The sequence below is a fragment of the Silene latifolia genome, chromosome 6 (genome assembly GCF_048544455.1).
Source record: "Silene latifolia isolate original U9 population chromosome 6, ASM4854445v1, whole genome shotgun sequence".
Taxonomy (NCBI): domain Eukaryota; kingdom Viridiplantae; phylum Streptophyta; class Magnoliopsida; order Caryophyllales; family Caryophyllaceae; genus Silene; species Silene latifolia.
In genome coordinates, this window is record NC_133531.1 from 64,094,907 (window position 1) to 64,120,816 (window position 25,910).

The following is a 25,910-nucleotide window of genomic DNA, read 5'->3' on the forward strand; positions in this document are numbered from 1 at the left end:
TTTCTTTTATCACGCCAAGGCCACAGTTAATGTATTATACAACTGGTTGTATATATAACTTAGTCAATGTAATATGTCTATTTGGAAGGACAATTGGGTGGTTCCGTTGCCTTCCTGTCTACCGTTTCCGCCCATTGTTGATGACCCTCGTGCTAAAATCTCATTTGGATTAAAGAGGATAGCCTAAACTAGAAGGACGCATTGGTGAGAAACTGTTTGCTCGAGTTTGAAACCGAGTTGCATGTGCCTGTTATTTTGAGGAGACTAGGGGAGTAATTGTATGGCAATAGGACTAAAAGGGGTGTGTTTATGGTTTAGCCCGCATATCATTTTTGTTTAAGAATAAGCTGATGTTATCTTTGGTGCATGCTTTGTTACTTGACCTAAATGATACTCCCTCCATTCAACTCCACAAGGCCCTTTTCTATTTTACACACTATTCACAAGTGAGCATTCACTATCAATTTTCTCTCAATACGTAAGTGAAAATATATTCATGTGGGATCTTGTTTGATTCGTCTTTACGAGTACATTAAAAATATCCAACTTTTATAATTTTTTCAAATACGTAGCTAACGATATTTACCACGTAAAACACGCGTTGGCAAACGTGAAAAAAGAAAAGGGCCTTGTGGAGTTGAATGGAGGGAGTATTCGTCAGTCGTGATGATGTCATGTATGCTCTCTCTTGCAATTCTTCGATGATCATCAACAACTGAAACGCACTTGACAATGATCCTTGCTCGCGTTTGCTACTTCATATATCTTCAATATCCTTCTCTATTACGATGTCCGTTATCTGTGTCAATCTTGGTATATTCATCTCCAGATATAATAAACCTGCCAAATAGATCAAGTGGTATCGTGTTACTGTTCATCTTAACTTTAAACGGGTCGCCATTATCCCAACCCTAACCCGGCCTAATTACATAACAGGTCATTTGTCTCAAGTCTCAACCTTTAACCTAATTTATTTAATTTTTCTATAACCTAACCCGACCCGCTTAACCCATTTATCTTTAAACAAATCATTTTTAACTCAACCCCGTTTAACCCAATAAGCTAATAAAATAAATTAACTTTTATGGTTCTACCAGGGTTCTGATTTTCACAGTTTAAATTTGTGGACGCAGGCCCACGAGGACGAAAAGCGAAACAAGCTTTTCCTCTTTGTTTGATTTACATTTGTGGAGTCGCCACCAATTTATTGTGGAAAATTGGAAACCGTTCGAATACCTCGTGTCATGTCAAGACACAAAGTAATGACATGAACACTAAGCACTCGTTACCCTTAGCATTCTATGTCTAGAATGACTCTCGTGGATGCCAATGAACACGGATGTTCACAGAGATCTGGAGTAAGGGGCGAGGGTACGTATTAGGAAGCTCTTTTGATCGAACACCTAATCCCGCCCACCTCAATAGCGGCCTCTACTAATGATTAGGGAAGTTATCTATACTCGATATGTTGAAGGTTATATGCATGCAATGCAACATCCATTAGATTAATCCTAGCATGTGAGAATTAACTAAGTCGGTGATCAAGTAGTTTAACATGCATTAATGTCGAGGTAGAAATTTAGGTTAATTGCATGTGAGAGCATACAAACAATACAATAAAAGAAATACAATAATAATACAATAAAGGAAAATTACAATAATTACATCGGATTTATTGATTTATGTCGAAAATACATTTAAAACGGATGGTTTTAGAAAAGAAGGAATAAATGAATAAACGAACAGATTATGGATGATAATACGATTAATAGTTAATTAAATACGTAATTAATAAACTAGGTCAAGGCAGAAACGGGAGTTCAGGGACAGAATCAATCAACCGAACAGCGCAGAGAGTGCGTCCCTTGGAAGAGGCGCGCAGCCGATCGCGTCTCATTCTGGGTTGAGTTCTGGCTGTGAAGCCGGAACCGCATCTCGTTAATGTTCATTGGTGAATTTAATGGTCGATTAATGGTATTTGACTCAGATAAAAGTGATTAACATATTATTTACATGTGAATGAGGTCATGAAAACGATAAAACATGAATGAAACTGATTAGAACAAATTATTTACAAGATGAGACTAATTAAAGAATTAAACAAACAAAACAAATTAATTAGGTTAAACAAGTTATTAATGATGAATTAGTGATGGTGACGGTAAATAACAGATACAAGTATATCAAAGATGAATTCCAGAGATTCAATATGGGTAAATCGAATCTCTAAAACCGAATTAACTTAATGACGAAAACCCGCAAATATGGATTATAAGGGATTTAAGTCGGGATTTTGAAAGATGAATTAATTAATGATGATTAATGAATTACAGGTCAAAATTATCATATTCAAATTGTTATGTTAATGAAACAATGAAAAATTGATAACAAAGCGAAAAACAAAAGGACAAACAAAAGACGAAGGAAGAAGAAAGGAAGCAGAAGCTGGCGGCCCTCATTTAAGAGGCGCAGCAAAGAAGTGCTGCGTCCATTCGAAGAGGCGCAGCAGTTGCTGCGTCCTTTCTCGACGGTTGTCTTCTGATAATCCGTAAAAAGGGTTTTAAACAAGGTTTTACAAATCGGTTTTAAGAATACTTTCGACATAAATCTTACAATATTAATTACGATAATAAAGAACAATAAACAAATGAAGGATTTACACCCTCAGACTTACATGTTTGACAAAACGAGATGAACTAAGTTAACGTTTTAGTGACGCTCGACTCGAATGTACGACGAAAGTGCCCTCTAGGAGGAAAACGAATAAGATTGATTAATGTTGATTGATGTGGAGTTGGTCAAATTGGTCGGTCATGCAAAACGAGGCTGGTACTCAGAAAGATCCGAGCTTACGTGGTCGAAAGTTCAAGCACGTAGACGCCAAAAAGTAAGAACGTGGTCTAGAATGCAAAGGGAGAAGAGAAGGGCGAACACTCGCGTGAGAAATATGTGAGACCGAAGGTATCTATTTATACTAATCACACGAAAGAACTAGGGTTTTCGGAGAAACTTTGGAAGTGAATCTCGAAAAGATACGAAAAATACGCAGAAAAGGACTGAGGAAGAGGCGCAGCAGGCACTGCGTCCCTTGGAAGAGGAGCAACACTTCCTGCGTCCTTTCCTCAGTAGTTTCCTCCTGCGGAAGAAAGATTTCCGCGTTTCAATTATGGAATAGTGGATTAATATCGTTTCCTTAATATTTTGTGTGAATATTACGGGAGATATTTTACTAAAGATCAAAAGATTGGAAAATATGGAATAAAAATATCCGGAACATTCCAGAACATTCTGACTCGGTTATTAGAAAATGAAGACGGTTTTTTGACCCGGACTCCAAATGTACTCTAATTACTGCCAAAACGACCGTATCGGCACGTAGATGACAATTAAGAGGTAGACACAAGTGTTTGAGTGATCACTTGACGATAAACTTACGAACTGTCACAAATCATTCCGTATACCAAACATGCAACCCAATCATCACCGGGTGGTTTGCGGGAGATGCAGAAATGAGGTATCTATAGAGCCCCCACTTTGACTGAGGCTTGGACAAGGCGAAAGTCAATGTATAGCCATCAAGTCAATCAAAGATTACAATCTGACGACGCGAGGCGGCTCAAGGGGTCTGAGCCAAGGACTTGTCGTCGGGAACATTTTTAGAGTCTGTCGACTATCGGGGAGGGTCGTTTAAAGTCCATTAGACTACGTAAGGAGGCTCGCCAGCCATAAGAAGTGACCATACCTGAAATTCATTGAAACTCCAGGGGAAACAAAACACGATATTGGGAGGAGGCAGCAGGACGTAGTCAGGAATTGCTGGGAGAAATCTGCATGGGTCGGCTTCAAATAAACTTCAGAAGAGCTTGGGGTCGATGTTGATCTCCATGTCTCGAGAGGGACGATTGCCTGTCCGTGAACTCTCGCTGGGGGAACATAATCGGGAACTGATCTCCATGTCTCGAGAGGGACGATTGTCTATCGTGAACTCTCGTTGGGGGAACATAATAAAGGTGTGTCGAAACACCTGTCAGAGGATATTCGCTTGTTGTGACAAGCAAGGTCTTGGTAAAAATATGGCGACAGTTTGCAGTTGGCTTGGAAATACGTGTCCGGGCGAAGAATAAATGTCAAACGGACCAAATATGTGATATGACATCAAGGAAGAGGCGCACCAAAGATGGGCCCACAAAATAACGAACTTATAACGAATCTTCGAAAATTCATATGGAGGGAAACTAAGGAAGAGGCGCAGCAAGAGCTGCGTCCCTTGGAAGAGGCGCAGATGACGTGAGCGTGTCGTTGTACACCCAATCAAAACACATTTATAATATTCAACAAACAACTAGTTAGCGGTAAGTCGAGGTCGATCCATGGGACGGTGTCCTTTGGGTTCTAAATCTATCTATCTCAATTTATGCTAGTATCACAATTGATTTGGGTTTGTAGTTGTATTCTAAACTAATGAAAGTAACAAAGTAAAGCAAACAATGAACTAAGAAATGTAAACAAATGACTAAAAGCACTAGGATGTCATGGGGTCATAGGCGATTCATGGTGTTGATCATACAAACATGTTTACAAAGTTGCAAGCAATTAATGTTGTAAAGGAACCGAGTTGGTTTATGTCTTACGGTTCATAGGAAGAGTTGGGTCCCGGAGCCGAATCGATTAGATTGTACAACAACTACAAGTCGACTTAATTTCCTCCTATTCAACTTCTATGCATGGTCTAACAAGACTCGAGTTGGTTTATATCTTACAAGTCTTGTTGAGTAGATAAGAGATGGATAAAAATGCAAGGATTCATAGGCTTAGCATTTTATCAAACATAACATGTGCATAGGTTGATATCACAACAAGCAAGCAATTTAATTATGAAAACATATTAGATTAAGCATGATTAATCCCATGTTGGTTTCCCCTAATTACCCACTAATCCTAGTTAAGAGACTACTCACTTATTATCATGGTAAACATGTCATTAATGGTGTCAATCATCACAACAAGTGTAAACATGATAAGAGAATGAGGAAATAAACAATAAAGAGTAAAGGGTAAAAGAATTATACCAACTTAAGATGATCCAAATAATAAAGCAAAGAATAATAGAAGAAACTTGATCGATTGATGAAGAGTTGTCAATTCTCCAATAATAACCCAATAATCTTCAATTACCCTATGATAAAATTGAATAATAAACTTGAACAATAATTAAGGAAAGATTAATGTGTAATCCCTGGAAAGATTAAAGAGTAATCTAGTCTAATCTACTCCTAATTTATTCTAAGAGGATTTTCTAATGTGGAAGCCCCCTTTGATTATCATCAAAATGGGGTATTTATAGTAGTGCCTCATTAGGTTAACTAAGGCTAAATTAGTAATTAACAATTCTAAGTTCTAAGTAGGGAAATGCAAGTATTTCGGGGAGATGCACATCTTTGCTGAAGACGCCGAGGGACGCTCGTATGTGAGGGTGGGACGAGCGGATTGTAGGCAGGTTGGACGAGCGTCTTAAGGTCGGGCCGCTCGGAATCTTGGGTACTTGGACGAGCGACTTCTTGCTTTGGACGCCCGGATTGTTGTTTAGAATGCTTCCCCTCGCATACTTCTTATTCTTGCAACGTTGATCATAGTTCTTGCCTCATCTTCTACACTCGTTCTACCAAGATCGTCAATGTCCTTCCAAATAAGCTCAAGAGATAGGAATTTCCGCCTAATTATCTCCTTTCCTACAAAACATATGAAATGCACTAGGAAAGCAAAATAGAAAGCATTTGACGGACAAAATGGCTATGGAATATTATAATAGTATGCAAAATAGGCTCAATTAGGGGACTAAATGTGCGCCATTATGAGTCACATCAAATATCCCCAAACCAAACCTTTACTCGTCCCGAGTAAAGAGGTGACAAAAACTAGGACCCTTATTTAAACTATCCTACTAATATAGCCGACATGAGACAATTAGCGGGTCTCACTCCGCCCCTTCAACTCACAACAAGACAACAATGAGGTAGGATGTCTTCTTGCAAGGCAAGGTGGGTCTTGCCAAAATGGCGACACATCCAAGCATTAAAGCACACAAAATCAAGTAATGGATGCATCTACAAAAGAATAGCCACTTTCCTCATCTAAGTGGTGGAAATTATCTAAAGGGAAAGCAATTCAAGGGTACACACTCCTTCATAGATATGGTTTCTTCAAACTACTAAGCCTGGAAGGATACCAATAAATCACCTCCAAGTTGTGTCAAGCTAGGGTACCTTTGTCCTCAATCGTTAAATGCTTTTGTCAAGAATAGACTCCCTATGGTGTTAGAAACTTTGGAGGATCGCGGAATTCCCCTTCTTGCCTAGACAAGAAGAAGGGTCGCCCCCTCTCTACCATGCACAAAAATGGATACGATGCATAAAGGGATCAATAGTAATTGAGTTTCATTTAGGAGTTTGCTTTTGTTGTTGTTTTTCCCCCCTAATTCCTTGTGGCATATAACATTTGAGAACATTTTCTTTTTGCCATTTCTTTTGATTTTTGGCATTTCAATACTTGACAATTTTTCAACTTTTTGCATTTTCTTTTGAACATTTTCAAAGTCACCCCAATTCGTAACGAGGGTGCCTTATATTTGAAGCATAGGAGTTTTCATTTTTGTTACTCCTCTTTTCGTTTGATTCAATTTGCAAACTTTTTGACTTTTCATTTCTTGTACTCAAATTTTGAACAATTTTTGTGCCCATTCCCTTTGATGACAAAATGTATGGTAGAACATGGATGAATGATGGTTGCATGGTTTCAAGGGTCACCTTGGAATAAACGGTAGCCTAGGAGTTATCACACCACAAGGTACTCTTGACTAGGCCTTAATCCATGGGTCAAAGGATACTAGCATGACACATTCTAGGGTGTTTTACAAGTATTCTAACAAGCACAGTCTTAAGAAGAAAAAGTATCTACAAGGGCCTTATATACACTTGTCAAGCTTCCCAAATAGATGGTTTCACAAATTTTTTCCTAAATTCAACTATATGCCATGATGCAACTAGCATTTATACATCCTAATGCATATGCTTCTACCAACTATTATGCCAAATAATCTAAATGCAAGTCCTATAATCACATTGTTTCTATCGCATCAATCAAAATAAAGCCACATAGTCATTAACATAAAGAGGAAAAAGGAGATTGGAAAGATCATAGCATGCGGTCTTCAATATCCTCATGTCTCGGATGTGGCATAGTCGATCAATGTGAAAAAGGATAAACAAACACAATATATACAAACACAATATATACACAAGACTACACTACAAAGGAAATGAACATGTTTTTGAGTTTTTTCAATTTTCAAATTTTTATGGTTTTTATGTTTATGAAACAAAAAGACATGTTTTTGTATTTTTCAAAATTTTTCAATTTTTTATCATTTTTGGAATATAAATTCCCATCCCCCACTTTATTTTGGACATTGTCCTCAATGTACATGTAGGAGTAGAAATGAAAAAGAAATACATTTTTTTTGGATTTTTGATTTTTTTTGAAATAAAGTACAAATGCGATGATATGATATGAATGAATGCATGCTCTAACTAAATGTAATTCTATATGACATATATAACAAATGAATGCAATCTAAAATATATTATATGATGCATGCTAAATGCTTAAGTCACTTATGATCAAATCTCCCCAAACCAATTTAAACACTATTTCTAGTGTAGAAAAGAATAGGATTGGTCATTAGTGGCTATGAGTTCTAATCTATATGAAATTATTTTACATGGATCATGTGAGATATAATACAATGCAATTATACTATATGAACTAGCTAATGCAAATGCAATATGAAATATAATACAAATGCAAGTGAAGGCTAAACTAAATGCAATGCACTATACGAAAGAGAGGGAGAGAAGAGTATCATACAAATGGAGGTGGTGAGGTAGGAATCTCTCACTCGTCATCATCATCTTGGTGGTAGCCATATCTACTTGAACTTCCTCCTTGGTCATACCCTCCTCCTTGACCAGAGTATCCTCCACCTTGACCATCAAAGTTCCCGGCTTGGTTCCCTTGATTAGGGAACAAAAGATGTGGTTGAGCCCAAGATGGTCGAGGGCCATTAGGGTTGATATACCCTTGTTGTGCCATTTGATAGTACTGAGGATAAAGAGCCATGTAGTTATCGACCCGCCCATCGTGTACTCCGAGATCAACCTTCTTCATACGGTTCATCAAGTCATGCATATCCGGAGCATTGGGGATTTGTGGTGCGAATGGCGTATGAGGAGTAGGGTATGGTGGGATAGGCACATAGGATGGCGGGGCAATGGGCCTTGCCGGTATCCCACGAGGTTGTGGAGGTTGGCGGGGTATTTCTTCTCTTTGAGGAGGGTTGGCGAGGATTTGGATGTCGAGAAGGTAGCTTGGCCTAGGCGAATACGGGCTCAACCTTGGGTCGGTACCGGGTATATTCCACCCCGAAAGATCGAACAATAGAGGAACACCCTTTTGTGAACCATTCTACACTCCCATTTTGAGTGTAGGCACACCACCAGTGGTGGTTGAAGACGGCATCCTCATCGATCAAAGTACTACCCTGAAGAGGTGTATAAGTCCCATGGGTGTTGAACCCGGGACAAAGGTAGTTTGCCAAGATAGTAATTAGACCTCCCATCACGAAGGTCTTAAGTTGGGAGTTCCCTTGAGAGAAATCATAGAATCTCGTAAGCATCTCAAGGGGGATATTAAAGTTGTACCTCCTTGTCCCCAGGACATTTAGATAGGACTCAAGAAATGTCAAATCGAGGAGAGTGCACCTATCTTGCTCATATCTCCCATTAATGGTGCCGACTACGAAACGTTCGGTGATCCGAATCACCGGGTGTTGAATATCAAAGGTGTAGCATTGTTTTTGGTGAATGAAATCCCTCCCGGAAATAGCCTTCTATACTAGGTCCACATCAAAATCGGAGGGTTTGTTGATGTTGTTTGTTGGTACAACAAGACCAAAAATTTGAGCAAATTGGTCAAGTGATAGGCCATGGTCAAGGTTGCACAACCGGAACTCCATACCAACATTGTTCCTTGTGTTCAAAACAATACGAAGGCTACTCAAAAATTCCAAGGTAAGGCTAAGGTAAGTCTCTTCATGGGTATGGAATAATTTCCCAATCCCCAAACCGTCAAAGAACATTTCGGTCTGGTACCTTATACCTAGGGTTTCTAACACCCTAGTATCAATAAACTGAGTTGGTTCGTAATGCTTACCTAGCAACTTGACGAACTTAGTGCGATGTTCATCGGATGTGAAGAGTACCTCCGGAAAGTACTCAAGTTGCTCCACCCCTCCTCTTATCACGGGATGAAAGCTTCTTGGTACCATCATTTATTGAGGGGATGAAGAAGATGAGCCCTTGCGTTTCTTGGTAGCGGCTTCAACAAGCTTCTTGGCTTTTCCCTTGAGGTTCATCATTTTTGATTTGGGAAAGTTAGGGTTTGGTTGTTTTTTGTTGAGAAGGTAGTGTTTGGAGATGAAGATGAGTGGATTAGGTTTAGATAAGATGAGGAAATGAGGGATGATGGGAGTATTTTTATAGAAAAGAGGGGTGGGACGAGCGACTGAGGGTCGGGCTCGGGCGGATTAGTCTAGGTAAGTGAGGAATTCGAGCGTCTTTATGGTCGGGACGGGCGTCTTGCTGCATTTGGTCCAAGCGTCCTAGCAAAAATCCGCTCGGATTTCATTCCAGGGATCTTGCTTCAGCTGGGAAGGAGAAAAGACGAGCGCCCGAGCTTTGGGACGAGCGGCTAAATTGAGACGAGCGTCTTTTTCAGAGTCCGCTCGGATTCTAGCCTAGCGTGAAATTTTTCTTCAGGTGTCCTTCAAGATGAGCGTCCCTTAAATAAGACGGGCGTCTTTATCTGGACGGGCGTCTTCCTTCATAATCCGCTCGGATTTCTTGTCAGCGACAAACAGTTCCCTAAGGACGGCTGAGGACGAGCGTCCTGCCTTCGGGACGAGCGTCCCTCGCTGCTTTTCAAGCTTTTCTTTCTTTTCTTTTCAAGACCGTACCCTTGCACCCTTTTGTCATTCCTCCTTATCTTTTTCTGAAATTGTGCTCAATAAAAATGTAAGGGAACTCTCTCTCACTACTCTCATGCAAGAAATTATAAATAAAATTGCTAAAATGTACAATATTATACTAGGCAAAGGTTCAGAGAATATCTTACAAATGGTGGTTTGAGATAGGACTCCACCAAACTAGTTCGAATTGTAGAAATTCTTGTCCATAGAGCTCAAGGCTTTTAGAAGGAGATCGAAAGCTTGTGAACAAGCTCCAAATAAGCATGAGTATGGTTTGCTTAACTTCAAGACGAAGCTTGGCAAAGGAATTTTTTCATTCATTCTTGTTTTCTTCCTTTTCTTGGCACTTGAATAATTACGATGCTTCAAACCAATTAGCCCATGATTCTTGTTAGCGTAAGGTAGGAGGTATGGTTAGTGGTTGTCCGGAGACTTCCACTCACTACCTTTTACTTCAACTTTGGTGATGATGATAGCATTTGAATTTATCAATCCTTTAAGAGTAGAAGGAGAATTCTCATGACCTTGATGATCGAGTTCTTTAGAAGCTGACATTGTGGATGCCAAATTTCCACAAGTAACTTCATGTGCAAGTTTCTCTTTGAGCTTTTTCACCAAGTACCCCTTGTATGATGTCTTGACCTTTTGGAGGAGATCCACCATATCGTCGTCAATAATCATAGGTTCCATAGTGGGTGTGAAGTAGTCTTCATAGGCAATAGGGAAGGGACATTCTTCTTCATGATAAGATATCTCAAATTTCTCAAGAATAGGCTCCTCAAGGAGAGTAACCTCGCAAGCTTCCGCTTCCTTACCCCACGAGTTCTTGCAAAACACGATTTTATCATCATATCTATCCTCATAAGAATCATAGATGGGCGCTTCGTTCTTCTTCAATAATTCTTCCCCCACCATCTCAATATTCACATCAAAAGACACACCTTCATACTCACAAAGGCTAAGAGTATTTGGCTTACTCAACCTCATGTCTTCTTCGTTGAATACAACACTTTCATACTCACAAGAGCTCAAATAAATTGGCTCTTCCCACTTCTCTTCTTCCATATCAAAGCTTACTACTTCAAATTCACATTAATGATCAATGTCCAAGGAATGGTGGGGAGTGATTGCTTGGGATTCTTCCATTTGGGCAATTTGAATCTCCAATTCCTCACCTTGGTCAACAGTGCCTTGAAGAACATTGTCCCTCTTTTGGCTCTCCTCTAGCATTTGTTTGAAGAAGTTTTGTTGATCTCTCATCATTTGGAGAATCATATTTTGAATGGGTTCATCTTCTTCTTGTGGGTATGTGTGAAAGTGGTTGTATTGTGGCAATTGAAATTCATTATGAAGTGGGTATTGGGTGGGTGGTTGTTGTGGATATTGGATGTAGTGATTTTGGTGGGAAAATTTGGGGTGGTAGTTAGGATTTTCATTGTATGAATAGTAAGGTAGGTTTGTGTTGACTTGCTTCTCAAACTCCCCATACCCATAGTCATACTAAAAGGATCCACCACAAACTCCATGTGTCAAGTCTTGAGCTATCATAGCTAAGACAAGGAAACAACTACAAGCATGAAAACTACACAAAAAATGGTAAGAACAATCCTTGAGGAACAAGTTCCTCAAGGTGAAAGCAAAATCAAAATAGACGAACAAGTAAGAACTTAATCACATAGCACCATCCCCGGCAACGGCGCCATTTTTGGCTTGAGCGTGTCGTTGTACACCCAATCAAACATATTTATAATACTCAACAAACAACTAGTTAGCGGTAAGTCGAGGTCGATCCATGGGACGGTGTGCTTTGGGTTCTAAGTCTATCTGTCTCAATTTATGCTAGTGTCACAATTGATTTGGGTTTGTAGTTATATTCTAAACTAATGAAAGTAACAAAGTAAAGCAAACAATGAACTAAGAAATGTAAACAAATGACTAAAAGCACTAGGATGTCATGGGGTCATAGGGGATTCATGGTGTTAATCATACAAACATGTTTACAAAGTTGCAAGCAATTAATGTTGTAAAGGAACCGAGTTGGTTTATGTCTTACGGTTCATAGGAAGAGTTGGGTCCCGGAGCCGAATCGATTAGATTGTACAACACCTAAAAGTCGACTTAATTTCCTCTTATTCAACTTCTATTCATGGTCTAACAAGACTCGAGTTGGTTTATATCTTACAAGTCTTGTTGAGTAGATAAGAGATGGGTAAAAATGCAAGGATTCATAGGCTTAGCATTTCATCAAACATAACATGTACATAGGTTGACATCACAACAAGCAAGCAATTTAATTATGAAAACATATTAGATTAAGCATAATTAATCCCATGTTGGTTTCCCCTAATTACCCACTAATCCTAGTTAAGACACTACTCACTTATTATCATGGTAAACATGTCATTAATGGTGTCAATCATCACAACAAGTGTAAACATGATAAGAGAATGAGTAAATAAACAATAAAGAGTAAAGGCTAAAATAATATTACCAACTTAAGATGATCCAAATAACAAAGCAAAGAATAATAGAAGAAACTTGATCGATTGATGAAGAGTTGTCAATTCTCCAATAATAACCCAATAATCTTCAATTACCCAATAATAAACTTGGATAATAAACTTGAACAATAATTAAGGAAAGATTAATGTGTAATCTGTGAAAAGATTAAAGAGTAATCTAGTCTAATCTACTCTTAATTTATTCTAAGAGGATTTTCTAATGTGGAAGCCCCCTTTGATTATCATCAAAATGGGGTATTTATAGTAGTGCCTCATTAGGTTAACTAAGTCTAAATTAGTAATTAACAATTCTAAGTTCTAAGTAGGGAAATGCAAGTATTTCGGAGAGATGCGCATCTTTGCTGAAGACGCCGAGGGACGCTCGTATGTGAGGGTGGGACGAGCGGATTGTAGGCAGGTTGGACGAGCGGCTTAAGGTCGGGCCGCTCGGATTCTTAGGTACTTGGACGAGCGACTTCCTGCTTTGGACGCCCAGATTGTTGTTCAGAATGCTTCCCCTCGCATAATTCTTCTTCTTGCAACGTTGGTCTTTAGTTCTTGCCTCATCTTCTATACTCGTTCTACCAAGATCGTCAATGTCCTTCCAAATAAGCTCAAGAGACGGGAATTTCCGCCTAATTGTCTCCTTTCCTACAAAACATATGAAATGCACTAGGAAAGCAAAATAGAAAGCATTTGACGGACAAAATGGCTATGGAATATTATAATAGTATGAAAAATAGGATCAATTACGGGACTAAATGTGCACAATTATGAGTCACATCAGCAGCACCTGCTGCGTCTTTTCCTGCGCATGGCATTCCTGGTAAAAAACCCGATGAAACAGTGGTTTTGTTTCATTATTTCGAAACACAAAATCCTAATTTCTCTCTCAAATTCCAACCATTTCTCGTCAAACTTTGATCAAAAGCTTGCATTTTCCATGGCTAATCGAGGTATGTGTATTATTTTTGCATTAATCTTCTATAATTGATCAAATTGGACCGACAAATTAGGGTTTTCAACCCTAATTATGTCGAAAATTTGGGGCTTTTCCCCCAAATGATTTTGTGTTGCAAAATTGACCTTGTAAATGGCTAATTGGTAGCATAAAGATCATAACCATGTATTTGTTTCGAATTTTCGTTGAGTTTTGAGCATTTGAGTGAAATTGAGACGGTCTCACAGCTAAACCGTAAATCGCTTCGAAAATAGCCTTAGGATTACCCATTTGTGACGAAACTTGATATTTGGAATCCTTGTATGATGGGTAAACTTCCTATCATCTTGGAATTTTGATTTGTGACGGCTTTTTCAGGACACTTTTCTAGGGCATAATCGCCGTTATAACGAAATGCTGTCGATATTCCGTATCGAACCCATGACTTGGCTTCAACTTAGGCTTGACTTGACCCAAATTACTACATGAGCGGTCGGGTTTTTGAGAAAATGGCCAAAGATGGCGAGAAAAGAGCGATTTCGGAGCTTTGCAAACTCGAAAACCCCTAATTAAGGCTTGTCGTCATTTGACGCGGCCCAAATTAACTTTAATTTTGTAGGTGATGAGGCTTTTACGTCAGGGAGAGCTCCCATGGACGTGGATACTGCTATTGACCCTTCTCGTTCGCTTGAGGAGGCGTTAAAGCAGGCTTTTACCGCCGCGGTGACGGCTGCTGAGGACGAGGTCCTTGAGGAGGAGGAGGCCCCGAGACAGGCCAGCGTTGGACGGGGTGGTCGCCAACTGGGGAGCACCTGCGTGGGCTGAGACTTGGGACAACAGACACCTACTTTGGGCTGCAGAGGGTCACCTGTCCTAAAGGACGGTGAAGAGCTTGGTAAATCGAACTCATCACTCATCTTCTTTCATTTCTTTTTGTTATTCCTTTTCTTCTTCATTGATGCTAAAGATAGCTTTTGTTTCGAATCCAAATAGAAGGCCGGGAACATCAGATCGTTCTCGGGCTACACGACGGCGATGGGGTGCTACGAGAGGCTGTCGGCTGAGGAACGAGCCATCATCGAGCGGGGAGCGTTCGGTGCTTTGGTGCAGGCTTGGAGGGATATAACGAGGAGGAAGATTTGGGCTAACCTCAGCCTGGTCTGAGCTTTCTTGGATCGATTTTGGGACACGACCTCCACATTTCACATGCCTTTTGGCGAGGTGGGGGTCACATTGGAGGATTACGGCATGACTTCTGGTTTGCTGTGTGGGACTGAGGTGGTGGAGTGGCCGGAGACAGCCATAAGGGTAGACTCGGCTGAGGCTAGGAGATTAATCGGCTGGAACTTGATGCCGAAGGCTGCTGTGGTACCCGGGTTGGTGCCTAGTTCTTACGTCCGGGACTATTTTGCGGGGAAGACCCCGACGTCGGTGGTGATCGATGGGAGGGAGATGGCTCCTCCTCCCTGTACTGCAGAGCAGAGAGTCCGCTTGTGGCTCTGGTGGTTCCTGTATTTGATCTACCTCGGAGACAAGAGAATTGACGAAGCTCCTTCCCTTTCTTTCTGACCTGAGCGACCTAGGCTGTTGGGACTGGGTCACTGCTGGTTTTGCGGTCCTCATTCGCTTTATGAGGGCCATGGTTCGTCCGGAGTTGATGGAGAAGGAGACTTCTCCTGCCGCTGTTGGCCCTGGACGGTTGTTGGAGGTATGAACCTTCATTTCATTTCATGAAAGATCATTTCCTTTTCTTATCGAATCACGAAAGATCGTTGTTGACTATCTTATTTTACAGGCGTGGGTGTACTCCTACTTTCCGAGCCTCGTGCCCAAGAGGACGGAGCCGGTGGAGAGGGCCTATCCCATTGTGAGGGATTGGGTGATGTGCCGTACGAGGAGCCGACGTTCCTTTCACGACGTCTGTCGACGGGAGGCGAACGCTCTTCAGTTGGACGGCGTGAGTATTTCATATTGCGTTATTTGTCTTTCTTCATTTTCTTTTTAGAACTGATCATAAGAATGACCCTTCGTTTGCTTTTCTTAGCGGGTGCCCAGGCCTTGGGTGGACTACGCTGGCGCTCCTCCATTTGTGGTTGAGGTCCTTCGACCTAGGAGCTCGAGCCAGTTGCTGCTTAGAACGTCGATGGGTCCTGTGTGGTACTTGGGCGAGCGTTTGGCTCGTCAGTGCTCTCGGGATGTCTTGACGGTTCCCATCGATCCTCCTCGGACGATGTTCAGGGAGCCTTCTGAGGCTGAGAGGGAGGATGACCTAGCTGGCGTTGGCGGTGAAGCCCTCCTTCTTCCGGGTGAGGACTACTCGGCATTCCTTTACGGAAGGTTGGCGTACTGGCCGGTCGTGGTATGTGTGTTACTCTTACTTTTGATCATTTTGAGAACACGATGAATGATAATCGGTTAATGGAAATCATTTGACTTTGCAGGAGGTCGAGGCGGCGGGCATCGAGCCCCCAGAGTACCCCGAGACCCTTGAGTACACTGACGCGACGGGGATGACGACAATCTCCGAGTTGCTCGACTTTGGCGTGGCTGTGACGGATGCTGGCTTGGACAAGTGGCATCATCTGATTCAGAGGGTGAGTCTCCTAACTTGTTTAATTTTGTGTAAGAACACATTTGCTTGAGTTTGTCCAATCGTTAAGAATCTCTTCTTTCAAAATGCAGGTTGCGCCATCCCGGTTCGTAGCTTTGTGGAGGGTAGCCAACCGACTGCGGGCTACTATCGTCGAGGCACTTGTTGGCAGTCGAGAACGTCAGGTATGGTCCTTCCGTTTACTTTATTTTCGAATCTTATAACTTTCCTTATTGTTTGTTTGCTTAAAATGATTAACATGAGCCAATTCTTGTGTTTGCAGGGAGAGAGCGACCTGGGGCGAGAGAGCCTAGCTTGATCTCGGGGAGACAGCTCTTTCTTGAGGGAGCTCGAGGTCCGTGACGCCGAGGTTGCTGCTCTCGAGGCGAGAGTTGCTGAGCTAAGCGGCGACCAGCAGTAGTTTGCTTGTTGTTTTTGTGTGTTTTTGGCTGTACTTTGCACATTTTGTACATTTTTAGGACCTATATTTTAGACATTCGGACTTTGTTTTGGGGCTCGAGCCCCCAGTTTGGTGTACATATCTCTTCTTGGTTGTATATATGATGGCCTGAGTGCCTTTGTTGCTGGGTTGCTTTGTTTGTACCTGCAGGTTAGCTTTGAACAGGTTTGGTAGATGACGGTTTATGCCGTCATGCTGCCGAAATTTACACAGAAATCACATAGAACATACATTTGTACACATGGCCTAAATTAGCGCAAAACAAAAAATGCAAAAAATTTACCGGAAATGACCGGACGGTAGGGAGGGCTACCCCCTAAAAAAAGGAAAAAATAGAAACATATAAGTTTGAAATGTAATGTGGAACGGGAGTGAAATGATTCCCCAAAAAGAAAATTAAAAAGAAATGTATAAGTTTGAAAATGAATAAATTAAATTGATGAAATAATTCCCCAAAAGAAAATTAAGAAAAAAAGAAAATGGATAAGCGTGCTAAGATGACGAAAATGTCGATATCGCCTCGAAATGCGTGCCCGTGGAATTAGGAAACACGAAACATGGCAATTTGACGGTTTACCAAAATAATAACCCGTATGAATAGGAAATTATTATTTGAGGAATTAGGAAAGATCCAACGCGGAAAACACGAAGAAAGAAGGTCGAGGAAGAGGCGCAAAGCAAGAGCTGCGTCCCTTTGAAGAGCGCGCAAAGAAGTGCCGCGGTCGTTTCCCGATGTATCCGTCCAGACGGATTTTAGGAAACAGCTTTTAGTATAAATAGAGACGTCGAGGGAGGTTTTATTCACATAATTCTTCCGTCTTTCCTTCGTCTTATTACATAAAGCTCTCAAAATAAGCATACATCATGAATACTCTCGAAATTCGTCTAAAAGAATGGACAAATGAGTTCTCCAATGTGGAGAAACACGACATGGGTGCTTATAATGTTGGATCACTTTTGAGCTTGAAGTTTATCAAGGTGGTCAAACCGTTCCTAGATGCTTGTCTTGATTATTGGGACCCGAATTATCACGTATTTGCCTTCCCCGGAGGCGACATTTGCCCATTTCCCGAAGAAATTGCTGCGATTGGTGGTTGGGACCCGGAACATTTGCCTGCTATTCCCTCTACTTCTCAAGGATATAAGAACAAGTTTAGGGATTTGCTTGGTTTGACAAGAGCTGAGGTGGACCGTCTTGTGACGTCAAAGGGAGTGCGAATGTTGGACTTCATTGATCGATTCATCAATAGGGCAGATCCCACTATCTCTTATGTTGCCGGGCGAAGGGCATTCAGGTTTTGCCTACTACATGTATATGTCCTTTAGGGGCATGTAGATGAGGATTTGAGAGGCGATCCTCGTTATTTGAGCCTGATTGAGCAAATGGAGCTGCGCAGGAGCCCAGCTTGCCTGTGTCTAGGAGATATCCTGTTGGGGTTAGATAACAGGAAAGCCAACCATGACCTTCCTTTTCTGGGAAGTCCCATTAGCTTGCAGGTAAAAGAATAAAAAAAAAATCCTCCTTTTTTTTTGTTTTCGCTTTTTTTTTTTTTTTTTTTTTTCGTTTTTTTTGTTTTTTTTTGTTTCTATTACCTGCTTTTGGTAGGTCTGGCTTATGGAGCGTCTTCGATTGATCGAGCCCCCAGTTAATGTTCCTGCTTATCATGCTCTCTCAATCGCGATGAGGACCAGGCTCTACATGGTGGACTTCACTCGAGTCTGCAACTATTGGGAAAACAAATTGAAGAGTGACGATGGCCCCTTCATTAGATGTATCATACTAGGTGGCATCTTAAATATGTCACTGGAGTATCATCCTTGGATCCTACCCGGCCTGTGCGCATTCCTGGCTTGGATTTTATGATATGCATCTTCCCGGAGAGGTTGATGAGGCAGGTTGGATTGAAGTAGATGATTCCGAAGCTTGACACTGTCCCGCAGACTACCGTGGCGCTGACTACTGAGAGTCGAAGAGAATGAGCCATCAAATGGGCTCAAAGAAATGTGTGGTCCTTGAACTCTTCTGCTAGTGCTCTATGGGTGTCGGATTCCTATCTGCGGTTGAGGAAAGCTACTACTCCGGAGGAGCGCGAGAGATTGAGGAAACGCGAGCCTGTTGACTACAAGGTTCGTGATGTAGAAAAGGAGAAAGAGAAGCATCTGACTGAAGGAGAGGAAGAAGCCGGGTTTCGAGTTGTTCATCCTTCGAAGAAACCGAAGACTTCTCCCGTCGTCGAGATGGTGGTTGACAAGAATGGCAAGGCTAGACCACGAGAGAGACCGTTGGTGATTAGGTCTGAAGTGGCGCAAGAACGTCCGGCTCGAGGTCGAGACAAGAAATATGATAAAAATGACAAAGGCAAAGGGAAAATGGAAGAATAGCCTAAGTCTTTATTATTATTTATTATTATTATTATTGTAATAAGAAGGTGGGGTTTTTAGAATCCTAGCCTATTTTTATTTTTTATATTGTGTGGCATATTATTATTTAAAAGGCATGGAATAAAAGAGGTTGATTAGTTATGAAACCGTTACGATTTTCTATCATTATTCTTGTCGAATTCCAAATGCATTTGCAAATGTCCTTCTATTTACATTAAAAATAATTAATGGGTTGTATCCTGTGAAGGATTGCCTACGTATTCATTTAAAAAATGAAATTAAACCCTTGCGCGTAGTTCAAGTAAATGTAAAAGAATAATTGTTCTAAGCAAGAGCTTGTAATGAACTTAGAAAATAAGCATGAGCTTTCACTTACTTCTAAAATGCATTTCAGTTTATTTGATGATATGAGGATGACAAATTGTCAAAATGCAAGAACAAGATGACGTTAGCTTATTTCAGCTTGGCGAGGGGCCGTTTATTTCGTGCCACAAGAGCGACACGTGAGGTTGCGCGAGGCGCGTTTTTGCTCCTATTCTAGGCATAGTAACGTTTCAGTTGGTCGAGGTTTGTCGGGTTGGCAAATTCATTCCCATCTAAGTCTGTGATCCTAACCGCACCCCTTGGAAGTATGGACTTGACTAGAAATGGCCTGGCCCAATTGGGTTTGAATTTTCCATGTGGATCGACAGGTAAAAGAGCTCTAATTGATTTGAGGACCAAGTCTCCTTCTTTGATGTTCCTTGGCTTAACCCTTTTGTTGAAGGCTCGTTTGATACGTGCCTGATATGTTTGCACATTATGTAATGCACGCAATCTTCGTTCATCCAGGAGGATGAGTTCTTCATATCTATCCCTCTTCCAATCAGCTTCTAGGATTTGACTTTCGAGTAAAATACGTAAGGATGGTATTTCTAGCTCGACTGGTTGTACAACTTCCATACTGTAGGTCAAATAGAAAGGGGTGGCCCTAGTGGGCGTCCTAACAGATGTACGGTATCCCCATAAAGCAAAAGGTATCTTGCTTGGCCAATCTCGATAGTTGTCAATCATTTTCTTGAGAATTGTGACAATGTTGTTGTTTGCCGCCTCTACTGCGCCATTAGTTTGTGGTCTATATGGCGAGGAGTGGTGATGCTTGATTTTGTACTTGGCTAGCAATTGCTCAGTCTCAGCTTGGAAATGTGATCCATTGTCACTGATGATCTCATGTGGGCAACCGTATCGACGGATGATGTTGGTTTGTATGAATGATACGTTCATTTTATATAGTCCTTTTAGGCCTTTTTATGCACGTATTTCTATGCTATTATCGTAGTTTTATGCTACGAAATGCCCCGAATATGCTACTTTGGTTTGTTTTGTCTTATTTGCAGGAATGAACTAGAAAATAGTGAAATCGAGCCTTTTACCGTCCGTTTAGCATGAATTTGGAGGAAGAGTGAATTTGGAGCGGGAATATAGCTATTTTGAGATGCGCAAAGAAGAAAGATAGCTAGGCGAGCAAAGGAAGAACTTCAAATTGCTAGTGCCTACTTTGAAGAGCCATATCTCGAGTTCTACAACTGATATTCAGGTGACTATGGTTGGAGATGAAATCTTGTCCTCTTAGCTTTCCAACGCCACCGGAATCGCCCTGTTTGCCCAAGTAACGAAGAATTGGCAGCCGTTTGAAGTTCAGTGCGCAAAGCAGGAAATTGTGCGCTGGAAAGTACTCGATCGAGTAGATTTATGTTCGATCGAGTCCTTTTTCAACTCGATCGAGTAGTTTCAATTTAAGGTTTACTCGATCGAGTAGATTTTCTACTCGATCGAGTGGTTTAAGCTTTATTTTACTCGATCGAGTAGTTTAAAACCACTCGATCGAGTGGTTTCTCTTATGGGCTCGGGTTTTTAGCTTTAATCCGTCATTAGGTTAAATAAAATCCTATTTTTCTTATAAATAGGAAGGGGAGACGTCATTGAGAACTCTCTTCTCTCTCTTGTCAACTGTTTTACTGCTGGATATTATTTTCTCTCTATTTTCTGGATCTCTTCCACTGTAACATTCTCTTTCCCTTTTCTCTCATTTTATTTAATGTTTATTTCTTTCCCCTTTTCTTTTGTTCTTTCTTTTATTATGTTTAGCTAATTATCTCTGCTAGGATTAGGTGATTCAATTAATGAATATTAATTGCTAATTAGGTTTATAGGTTGTCGTTGTTGTTTTAGTCTATGTTGTTGATGCGTGTCCTAAATATGATGTTTTACACCCCATTTTACACGCATTTCAGAGCTCATTTGTGTAGTGTATGCTACTATTTGCCCCATTTCGTCTACTTTCGTATTTTTATGTAATATTGCAGATTTATGCGGAAATGAGTAGATATTGAGCTAAATACGTCCCTGAGTACCTTGCATTGCATTTGACATGAAGTAGAGACTCGAGAAACAAACTTGGTGCGCATTTCGAGGTCCGAAAGACGAATCCACGAGAATTAAAAGCGGATTATCAGCTACTCTAGTCGATCGACTGGACCCTATGGTTGATCGACCAGAGCCCGACTTACAGGAACTCCTGTTCAGCTTACCTCAGTCGATCGACCGGTCATAGTGGTCGATCGACCAAGCCGCCACTCTGACGCAAACAAAAAGATCGAGAAACAGCAAGCCCATAGTAGTTAGGTTTTGGAAATAAGAACTACGTTGTATTCTATATAACGTAAGCTAGGTTTTGAGAACAATCATCTAGTTTTTATCAAGCTTTGATTTAGTTTTAGTTCTATTTTTCATAATTAGGGTTCGAGATTTTTGTTCTTCCAATAATAGAGTTCCTTTCGCTTTCGGTTCTGGATCTTTCTCTGCAATTCTTTTTCGGTATTCTTCTGTTCAGTTTCGTTGTTTATTTCATTCGTAGTATTGGAATTGCTAGAATAGTCTCCCGAAAGTCAAATTTATCGTTTATTGTTAATTGTTTAATTCGTCGTTTTAATCATGAATTCTTCTGCTTTATTAGTCAATTTTATTGTTGTTCTTATCGTAGCCATGAGCAGCAAAATACCTCGTGCTAGGATGTAGGGGATCTGTAGAATTAGGCGGCAGTAGAATAGTACGACCTGAGTCGCGCCACGGTCGATCGACCGCACACCCTGGTCGATCGACTGACCACGTGATGTTTGCTTCGTTTTAATTGCTTTAAATTCTTTATTTGACGAATCGAGTGCACGCGACTAGTTGAATGCTTAGTAATTGACTGACCCATTAGATCGAAAGATAGGGAAAGTTGTTAGACTACCAATTAAAATGACTAAACTATGCTAAGATCGAAAGATAGGTAAAGTTTAGGTTATTAGTCACTTTTCAGGACGAGAGTCAGTACTAGTGATATTAGGGACCCGTAGCGAGATCGAAAGACGCTACTTGTTGAGAGTGGACCGAGAGGACCTCTTGTTTTCCCGCCTCATGTGTTTATTTCAGACCTACTTAGTATGCTGCTGCCGAAACTACAGTGAACCGACCATATTAGTACCCTTTTTATATTTGATTTTATACATTTCTTTAGTTTATTGCTCATTAGTTATAGACCAATTCAATCAAACCCCCACATCATTGTTACCTTACACTAAATTTAGACAACTAATAATTACATCTGCCTCTCTGTGGTTCGACCCTGCTACCGCTATCTATAGTTGTAGTTAGGAATTTATAAATTTATTTTTGACACCTTACGACGGGTATCAAATTTTGGCGCCGTTGCCGGGGAGGCAATTGTTCTAATTTTTAGTTGTTTTATTTTAGTCTGTTTCTTAGTTTAAGGGACATTCGTTCCTTAAACTATTCTCATATTCTTTTTGTAGTTTCTTCTTATGCGCAGATCACAGGGTGGTGAATTACTACCGTTCAATCCTGAGATTGAGAAGACTTTGCGCGAGTTGAGGCGATCATCTAGGATATTGCCGACAGAGGAAGAGCTGAGTACTCTGTCTAGTTACTACGAGAACGCTCTATTTGAGGAGGACCCACCTTCGTCTCCAGTTTCTACTTCATCAGCTGAGACAATCACTTCTCCAGATTTTCTAGAGATGGCTGAAGAAGCAACTATAGCCAGTCACTCGGAGCCGACAGCTGCGAATCTATATAAGGGGTTCGAATTACCGGGAGCTGATAGAAAATTCGAACCGAAGCCTTCTTATATCAACTTGGTTGAGAGGAACCAATTTGGGGGAGCTGTAAATGAAGATGCAGCCAAGCATATGGAGATATTTATTGATTATTGATGCTCTATACCCCCGCCGACTGGTGTGACCCAAGACCAGGTGAAGGAGACAATGTTTATATTCTCACTTCGTGATGCTGCAAGGGAGTGGTACAGAGACCTGGATCGAGCTGCTAATGGGATCACCGACTGGAATTCTTTGGCCTTGGCATTCTACAAGAAATATTTCTCTGCCTCGAAGACAAATACCATTAGAGCTCAGATCACAAGCTTTAAACAGGGTCATGATGAGAACTTTCATGAGGCGTGGGTGCGTTTCAAGAAGCTGGTGCGAACCATTCCGCATCATGGGTTTGAGAAGTGGAGCCTATGCAATCAGTTCTACAATGGGCTCTATGACGATCAGAGAGCTATCCTAGATTCGGCAGCTAGTGGCAGATTCCAGGAGAATATGGGAGAGACTAAGGGGTGGAAGATCATTGATGACTTGGCCACCCATAAAGCTGAGTATGGAAATTCCAGGGGAAATCAAAGGAGAGCTGCTGAATCTCCTTCTGTAGCTGCACTAGAGGCTCTCACGGCGAGATTTGATAAGTACGAATTAGGAGGAGCTTCAAAAGGAGGGATCTATCATGTGAATGCTATTTCACACGGTCCTTTCGTCTGTAAAAGATTTGGAGCTGAGGGACAAGTTTCAGACAATTGTCCTAGTCCCTTTGAGTCTTGTGCTGCCTTTCAACATTATAGGCAGACAAACACTTACTATGAGCCGAATGTCCATCCGAATCTGAGGTGGAGTAGCCAAAATGTCTTGAATCCGACTCAACCTCCACAGCAGCAACATCAGCAGAATTATGTGCCCCCTCATAAGCAACAACAGTTCCAAAAGCCTCCGTATGTCCGACAGCAGCAACAACAATCCCAAAGTTCTGATTTCAATGAGTTAAAGAATTTGTTGCTGAAGGAGTCTCAAGCTAGAGAGGCCGGGGTGAAGATGTTAGAGAGCCAAATTGCCCAATTGGCTAGCAAGAATACAACTCGAGCTCCGGGACATTTACCGACTCAAACTGATCAAAAGGAGACCTTAAATGAAATTACCTTGAGGAGTGGGTCTACCCTTGATGAGCCCGCCATGGTCGAGGACATTGCTGAAAAAGATGATGCGGAACCGAGTCAAAAGAAAGCTGGAACGAGCAAAGGAAAGAAAAAGACGATCAGTAGGTATGTCAGTCGATCGACTGACATACCCGGTCGATCGACCAGTCCACGCAAAGAGACGACTCCGGTCTGTAGAAGTCGGGATCGATCGATGACCAACCTGGTCGATCGATCGACAAATATTTGGTAAAGGTGATTCTTTTCGTCCTCCATTGCCTGATAACTTGAGGGACCACTTGTTTCGGGGTACGACTGCCCCGAAAATATTGAGGCAAGACCCAAATGCTGATGGGTCAGTTCCGGTTCCGAAGTACGACCCTATATCGATTAACGGTTCACATTTGAGACGGTCTGAAGAAGGGTCAAGCTACAACAAGGAGAAGGTGGTAGATTTTCAGCCTAAATCCACCGACGCCGGCATGAGAGATTTAGAGGAGAGGGCTAAGTTACTTCTTACAGCCCCTTATCCAGAGAGATTGGTGCCGACGAAGGAACAGGTATCGTTTAATAAATTTGAAAATGTTATTCGTAGCTTAAACGTACAAGTTCCTTTTCTTGAGTTAGTCAATCAAGTCCCTGCTTATATGAAATTTATGAAGCAACTTTTGTCCAAAAAGAAGTCACTTGAAACTGTGCATACTGTCGCACTCACTGAGGAGTCATGCTCCTATTTGACCCATACTGCACCACATAAATTAGCTGACCCATGTAGCTTTTCCTTTCCTTGTAATATTGGTACCTTCTCAATTGAGAAGGCATTATGTGACTTAGGCGCTAACATTAGCGTTATGCCTTTGAGTCTAGCTAGGAAATTGAAATTGACTAGGTTTGCAGTCACCGATATGACAGTACATATGGCTGATCGTTCTGCGGTCCAGCCAATAGGAGTCTTAGAGGACATTCCTATGCAGATAGGAAAGTTCTTTTTCCCCGTTGACTTCGTTGTACTAGATATGCCCGAGGATGCTCACATCCCTATCATATTGGGTAGACCCTTTCTGCACATTGCTGGTGCAGTTATAGATGTCGGTTCAGGGACTTTGACCTTCAAGGTAGGAAAGCATTCTATTGTCTTTACCCAAACAGCTAAGAAGAAAGCCCCCATGTGGCCAATAACTTGTAATACGGTTTCTGAAAAGAAATTTTATTTTGTGCTTGCTGATATGCCTGTCTCTATGGCTATTCCTTTTGTAGATGCATCCATTATTTGATTTTGTGTGCTTAATGTTTGGATGTGTCGCCATTTTGGCAAGACCCACCTTGCCTTGCAAGAAGGCATCCTACCTCATGGTTGTCTTGTTGTGAGTTGAAGGGGCGGAGTGAGACCCGCTAATTGTCTCATATCGGCTATGTTATTAGGTTAGTTTAAATAATGGTCCTAGTCTTTGTCACCTCTTTACTCGGGACGAGCAAAGGTTCGGTTTAGGGATATTTGATGTGATCATAATTAGCGCATATTTAGTCCTCGAATTAGCCTTGTTCCCATGCTTTTTAGTGCATATTTGGGTCATTTATTGTCTTTAGTTCTTTGTTTTGCATATTCTTTGAGGTTTTGTGTCCTTGGTAGGAAAGGAGTGCAAACCTTGCATTTTCATGGCAAAAT

The 25,910-nt window shown here is 41.2% G+C and overlaps 1 non-coding gene across 1 annotated transcript; it reads right to left on the reverse strand.

Moving 5' to 3' along the window:
- Positions 1-23,396: 23,396 nt before the first annotated feature.
- LOC141589469 (small nucleolar RNA R71) lies at positions 23,397-23,503 on the reverse strand. Its single transcript, XR_012520406.1, has one exon. It is a non-coding gene; the product is annotated as a small nucleolar RNA R71 (small nucleolar RNA).
- Between the last annotated feature and the right edge of the window lie 2,407 nt (positions 23,504-25,910).